Source organism: Triticum aestivum, chromosome 7A, assembly GCF_018294505.1.
Source record: "Triticum aestivum cultivar Chinese Spring chromosome 7A, IWGSC CS RefSeq v2.1, whole genome shotgun sequence".
Taxonomy (NCBI): Eukaryota; Viridiplantae; Streptophyta; class Magnoliopsida; order Poales; family Poaceae; genus Triticum; species Triticum aestivum.
The window spans coordinates 719,920,646-719,928,466 of record NC_057812.1 but is presented as its reverse complement, the minus strand read 5'-3'; positions in this window follow the sequence as shown (position 1 = coordinate 719,928,466).

The window sequence follows — 7,821 nt, the reverse complement described above, 5'->3', positions numbered from 1 at the left end:
ATTTGGGTATTTTTAGTCTTTTTTTAAATAGTTTAACTCGAAAACAACCTTTCTAGTTTTATTTTAGCTTGCTGCTGTTTTCTGTTGTTCTAATTAATTTAGGATTTTATTTCACCTCTGTTATAGTATATTTTAGATTACTTTCTGTAGTTACAGAGGGTGAACTTTTATTTATAGTAAAATAAAATGTTTTTTCTTCCTAGTTGTTGGTTTGGAGTTCTTCGAGTTTTCTTTGGTTTCGGTTTGAGTGCTTGTGTGATTTCCTTTAGCTTGCTGTTATGATATTTAGTTGAATATTTATTTGTGCTATTGTTTGACTAGAAAGAATTTCCGGAGTGTGAAGCTTGCTATCTCGAGTCACTAGCGTTTGAAGACCGTCAGCTAGGCAAGCCATTTGATCATGTTTTACAATACTTATGATTTCGTTGCATTAGAATTATTCCTCCCCACCATGCATGCAGTAGGAGAATTTTAAGTTATGTCTTGAGTAGTATCATGAGGTAGGATGAACCCAATTCCCCTTGTTACTATTGCCCGGGACGATGTAGTTTATTTTGCTATGCTCGTAGACGGGGTTGGTTGAGAGATTCATAAGGGAGATGTGAGAGTCAAGATGATGACAACCCCATGACTTCAAGCTCAAGATGGACTTAAAATTCACTACTGGGTGGAGGACGGTTGACGGGCACCCTGGAGGAACCAGCGGATGGTCGGGATGCATGGAGAAGTGCCATGACATCTTGCGGAAAGCTTCACCCAGCCATGAAGAGACAGATGGATACCCCTTCACCGGAAGCTTACCTGTATAGCCGCAAGCCATTATGGGCTCTGGCTGGGTTGACCTTAGGTGTGACTCTGGTCGGACGGTGCCAGCAGATGTAGAAGAACGGTAGGACATGGATGGGCACCGGCAGTGCCCAGAGAAACTCTACGGAAGACCCTATTTCGTTCGTCCCGTCTTCAAACACCATCCAGTGCGAGGACATAAAGGAGGGAATGAATTTTGCGGGTAAAGTGCACAAGACTCTGCAAAGTAACAACCTAATCGATTAGCCGTGTCCCCGGTTACGGACATTTGAGCCTCTGGAAATTGGAGTATTTCGGAAATCTCAACACTGAACAAATAAATTAATTGAGGGGTTAATTAATAATTGGGAATGAGACATTGGTTGGCGGAACCATCTCAATAACAACCAACATTTTTTAGAAATTTCCAACAAGTCCTTTGTTGTAGGGAAAAACTGGCTTTTCGCAAATACATAAAACTTAGAGCCCCACAGCCAAATTGCATATAGTGTTAGCAATTTTATTGTTGTTCTCTCTTCATGACTTGCCGGCATATTCAAAATGCTGACCTACACGGCTGCAACGTCTCATGTTGCAGAGGAGTTTTCCGACCAGGAGTGAGGCTACGATCTACGCTTGGCGATTGCCCTATGGAGTCGGATGGACTCGCTTATCGTCTATGCTTCCACATCTTTATTTACTTTATTTCTCATGAGTTGGCCTTCGGCCAAATTTATTATGATGTAATAAAGACTCGATATGAGAATCGTGTAATAAATTCAGGTGTGATTGAACTTTGAATCTTTTCATCAATGTACTGTGTGTGCCAGCATTTTTGGGATGGTACAGCTACATAGAGACTTGACCGATTTCGGGTCGGGTCGTTACAGAGATGGTATTCAGAGCACACGCTGACCGTAGGACGTAACCCCTAGGATCGGAAAGCCATAGGAAGAAATTATTTTATTTTATGTCCTTATCATTCCGTAATTCTCCCCTGTTCATTTCTGACTTCTCTCCGATTTCAACATTCTAGATGGCCGTCAAGTTCATCCCAGTTCTGCACCTGGAGTTTTGCCAGCCAGATGAGACAATGCTTTTTGGCAGGAAGCTGGTCCAGATCATCAAGGAATTGAAGATTGCTCCGCCGTCTATCACCGGGACCCCTTTCATGGCATTTCCAGAAAACCCTCGCTATAGGATTAAGGTACACATACTAGGGAGGACTTTCAGAAGTCTCTCGGCGCCCGTTGACTTCAGGTTCACTGCTCCCACTTGGATCCTCGGGAGAGGCATAACAGTTCATACTGCACTTGGATGCATCCAGGAGGAATACAGGGCCGAGCTCGTTGGATCCGACCACACCATGATTTCTCGCAGGACTGCAGATGGAGAGCTCATCCGCACCATAGATGACGACTCCGTTCACTTATATGTCCAAGACTTGGAGGCTCACATCAGGGCTCTAGAGATTCAAATGCGCAGGAGCTTGAAGACGGTCCAAAAGTTGCATCTTCGTGAAATGGAACTGGATGATCCAGCACGTGAAGCCCACTATGAGCATGAAGAAGAAGTCAAGGATTTTATGGATAGACTCGAGGACCGGGAGAAATATATTGCCACACTGGAGGAGAAGATGGTTCTGGGAGAAGACCTTTATCTGAGTGGAGATGATGGACCCCTCGTGAGCAATGACCGGGATTATGAGGAGAGCTCCACCGAAGGAAGCCACAAGAGGTGCTGCACCAGAGGACGCCACACCAGAGGACGCAAGGATAATTGATGAAGACATTTAGTCAACCGCCATGTTATTTTATTTATTTTTCGTCGATCAGTTAGGCCGTTATTTTTGATTAGTCGTGAGATTTTGTAATCCGAGATTGAACCTTGTTTGAGATAAATGAATAAATGATTGGTGTGATTATGTTTGTGCATTCATTTGGGTAGTGCTATTTTCTCATTAGACCCTTGTTCTATTCTAATTTCTCATCCACTCCAAAACACCAGATGCCTCCAAGACGTGACCCCGGTTTCACTTTTCCACCGGAGCTCACCCAGCTGATTCAACAGCAGAATGCCTTAATGCAAATGCTCATCCAAAACCAAGGCAACAACAACAACAATCCACCGCCACCACCCCCTGTCGATAACCTGACCCGGTTCCTAAGGCTGAATCCGCCGGTGTTCTCTAGGAGCACCGAGCCGATTGTAGCTGATGATTGGCTCCGCAAGATCGGAAGGGATCTAGCAACTGCTGGATGCACAGACGTTGAGAAGGTGCGTTTTGCCGCACATCAACTGAATGGACCTGTAGCCTCTTGGTGGGAGAAATACACCGCCACTTATCCGGTCGCCACCATGACATGGGATCAGTGCCATCAGGCTTTCCGCATCGTTCATGTCTCAGCTGGAGCCATGAGTCTGAAGAAGCGTGAGTTCCGAAACTTACGCCAGGGGAACCGTACTGTGGGGCAGTATGTGGATGAGTTCAGCAAATTATCTCGCTATGCCCCAGATGATGTGTCCATAGATGCCGCTAAACAGGAGAAGTTTCTCGAGGGACTCAATGATGAGCTGGGAATGCAGCTAATGGTGGCTACCTTCAACAACTACCAGGAGCTGGTAGACAAGGCCACTATACTTGAACGCAAGCAACAGCAGATTGAAAGCCGCAAGCCGAAATATGGCCAGGGAAAGTACAACTCCGGAGCTCCGCAGAAGCCCCGCTATGCCCCATACTCGGGAGGATATACCCATCACACCCATGGAGGACATAATCATGGAGGACATAACCATGGAGGAAATGGTAACAATCGCAACCACGACAACAACTCCAAGTAAGGCAATGGAGGCAATGGCAACCAGCACCGTCCTGCTCCGGCTCAGAAGGATCTGAGTCATATCACCTGTTTCAAGTGCCAGAAGACAGGAAACTATGCCACCGATTGTCCGGAGGACAAGCAGAGGAATGGAAACGGCAACGGCAATGAAACTCAGCAAAGAAGCCCAACCCTTTTCCTCCTGCTCAGGTGAATCACATTGACGTGGAGGACGTCTATGATCAGCCAGACACTGTGGTTGGTAAGTTTTTATTAAATTCACGTCCAGTATTGGTACTCTTTGATTCCGATGCAACGCATTCATTCATATCAAGGGTAGTTGTGGAAAAGTATGGGTTGCCCACTAGGACCCTTAGAACCCCGCTCTGGGTCACTTCCCTAGGAGGAGAGATGATGGTAGGCTTAGGCTGTCATTCAACCTTCAGCATCAAAAATCATGATTTTCCCATAAACCTCATAGTCTTAGAATCCCAGGGATTGGACGTGATCCTAGGCATGGACTGGTTGACGAAGTTTGAAGGGAACATCGACTGTGCCCGGAAGACAATTTTGCTCACCACCCCGGAGCAGAAGAGGATCAAGTATGTATCCAGACGCACACAGATGAAGAATCAGGTGAATTCCTTCACGGGAGTTGTTCAAGGGGGAAGTGCCTGTAGTACATGATTTTCCGGATGTATTTCCGGAGGAATTACCAGGAATGCCACCGGACAGAGAAATAGAATTTTTGATCGAGTTATTACCTGGCACAGCCCCAATATCCAAGAGACCTTATCGGATGCCCCCGAATGTTTGGAAGAGATCAAGAAGCAGATCAAGGAATTATTGGAGAAAGGATATATTCACCCAAGTTCGTCACCTTGGGGAGCCCCAGTTCTTTTGGTAGAGAAGAAGGATGGAACCATGAGAATGGTTGTGGATTATCATTCATTGAACGACGTGACCATCAAGAATAAATACCCTATGCCGATGATTAATGATTTATTTGATCAGCTAGTCATAGCCAAAGTATTCTCCAAGATCAATCTTTGACCAGGGTATCATCAGCTGAAGATTCGTGAACAGGATATACCCAAAACAGCTTTCACCACCAGGTATGGTTTATATGAGTATACCGTCATGTCATTCGGATTGACTAATGCCCATGCGTATTTCATGAGCATGATGAACAAGGTATTTATGGAATATCTAGACAAGTTTGTCATAGTGTTCATCGACATATTGGTTTTCTCCAAGAGCGAGCAAGAGCACAAGGAACATCTGTGTCTAGTTCTGGAGAAACTCTGAGAACATCAGTTGTATGCCAAGTTCAGCAAATGTGAATTTTGGTTGAAGGAAGTCGGATTCCTCGGACATGTTATTTTAGGAGAAGGAATAGCAGTCGACCCCACCAAGGTGGAATCGGTCACCAACTGGCAGTCCCCCACCTCAGTCAAGGAGATCCGCAATTTTCTCGGACTTGCAGGATATTATCGGAGATTTATTGAGAATTTCTCCAAGATTGCTAAGCCCATGACGGAGCTGTTGAAGAAGGAAACTAAGTACGTTTGGACCGAATTTGGAAACAAGTTTTCAGGAGCTGAAGAAACGTCTGGTTACAGCCCCAATGCTCATTTTGCCGGACATACACAAGGATTACCAGGTATATTGTGATGCTTCTTGTCAAGGACTAGGAGGAGTGCTCATGCAGGAAGGAAAAGTTGTGGCTTATACCTCTAGACAGTTACGACCTCACGAGATGAATTATGCCACACACGATTTGGAGTTAGCAGCCGTAGTGCACGCACTCAAGACCTAGAGACATTTCCTTGTCGGTAATAGTTGTGATGTTTACACGGATCATAAGAGCTTGAAGTATATTTTCACACAGAAGGAGTTGAACCTCAGGCAGAGGAGATGGCTAGAATTGATCAAGGACTATGACATGAGATTGCATTATCACCCAGGGAAGGAAAATGTTGTAGCAGATGCCTTGAGCCGTAAAATCTATGTGAACACGCTCATAGCTGGAGGATTACCTCAGGAATTAGCCGACGATCTCAAAGATCTCCGATTGGAGATAGTACCAAGAGGATTTGTCGCCACCTTGGATATTCAATCCACTTTGCCTGAAAGGATCCGAGAATCCCAGCAAACGGACAAGGAGATTACAGAGATAAAGGAAAAGATGACTAACGGAAAGGCTAAAGGTTTTCATGAGGATGAATATGGAACTTTATGGTTTGAGGATCACATCTATGTGCCCAATGACCCAGAGGTCAGTAAGTTAATTCTTCAGGAGGCCCATGATTCACCGTACTCGATTCACCCAGGCAACACCAAGATGTATCTGGACTTGAAGGAAAGTTTCTGGTGGACAGGTATGAAGAAGGATATTGCCGAGCATGTAGCCGCATGCGATGTTTGTCAGCGAGTAAAGGCGGAACACCAGAAGCCAGCAGGGTTACTTCAACCTTTGCTGATACCCGAGTGGAAATGGGCAATAACTTGGAATGGATTTTATCACAGGATTACCCAGGACCCGTTCAGGTTATGATCCTATCTGGGTAGTAGTTGATCGCTTGACCAAGGTAGCTCATTTCATCCCCGTGAAGACCACATATACCAGCGCTAAGTTAGCCAAGATATACATGACCAGGATCGTATGTCTACATGGAGTTCCGAGGAGTATCGTGTTAGATAGAGGAACACAATTTACCTCAAAGTTTTGGAATCAGTTGCATGAAACTTTGAGTACGAGGCTAGAATTCAGCACAACTTTTCATCCGTAGACAGATTGACAGACCGAGAGAGTCAACCAGATTCTAGAGGACATGTTGAGAGCCTATGCGCTAGACTACGAGTCTAGCTGGGATGACAATTTGCCATACGCGGAGTTCTCGTACAACAACAACTATCAGACCAATCTGAAGATGGCCCCTTTCGAAGCTCTATACGGAAGGAGGTGCAGAACACCATTGCTGTGGGATGGTGTTGTAGACCGAAAACTTTTTGGTCCCGATCTTATCAGACTCTGAAGAGAAAGTCAAGCTGATTCAAGATAGACTCAAGATAGCCCAGTCGAGACAGAAGAGTTATGCCGAAAGTAAAGGCAAGGAGATAACGTATGAAGTTGGAGATCAAGCATATCTCCGTGTGTCCCCACTTCGTGGAATCAAGAGATTTGGTGTCAAAGGAAAGTTAGCACCTCGGTTGATTGGCCCATACAAAATCCTCGAATGCATAGGAGAAGTTGCATACAAGCTGGAATTGCCGGAAGGATTGTCAGGAGTTCATGATGCCTTCCATGTTTCCCAGCTGAAGAAATGCCATGCCGAGATGGCCGATATTCCTTTGAGAGACACAGTGCCCCTAGAGGCCATACAGCTTGACAGTGATCTGACTTATGAGGAGATACCTGTCAGAATTCTCGAGACTGTGAACAGAGTTACCCTGCAGCAAGATCATCAAGTTTTGCAAGGTTCTATGGATTCATCATTCCGAGGAGGAAGCCACCTGGGAGCGAGAAGAAGATCTCCGTCGTGACCACCCGCACCTATTTGCTAGCCAACCCGAATCTCGAGGGCGAGATTCACCTTAAGGTGGGTAGGTTTGTAACATCCCAAATTTTGAATTTGGAATGTCTTACAATTATTGGCTAAGAATCTATGCATTTTGTTTGAATTGAGTGGCATTTGTAAATTTCATAGGCATTTGAGTTTTATTGGAGTTTGAATTTGAATTTGGCAATGGAAATTTATTTCAAAAAAAAGCCTGACAAATACTTGAGCAAAAATATGAGAGGAGTAAACATGACACTCCAAAAATGTCAGAAGAAAAATATGGCCAAAAAGTTTGAATTCAGATTTGAATTTTATTTGGGATTTCCAGAAAATGTTTTTTTAGTTTGTGTTTTGCCTCTGGAAAAATGTCCACGTTGTAGGATTATTTCCCGTGAGAATTTTGATATATATATATGACCTATATAAAAGTATTATAGATTCCTTTACATTTTCTTTTTGCTCTCTGCCTTAATTAAAAAAAACCCGAGCTGGCCAGGCCAACCGGCCCAGCCAGCCACCCGACACGGCCCAGCAGCTAGCCGAGCCGCAGCCCAGCCACGCGCACGCCCGAAACCGCTCCGTTTCGGTCGCCCGATCGCCCCCTCTCTCCTTCCTCTCTCTGACCGCGGGGCCCGCGCCATCCCGAACCTCCT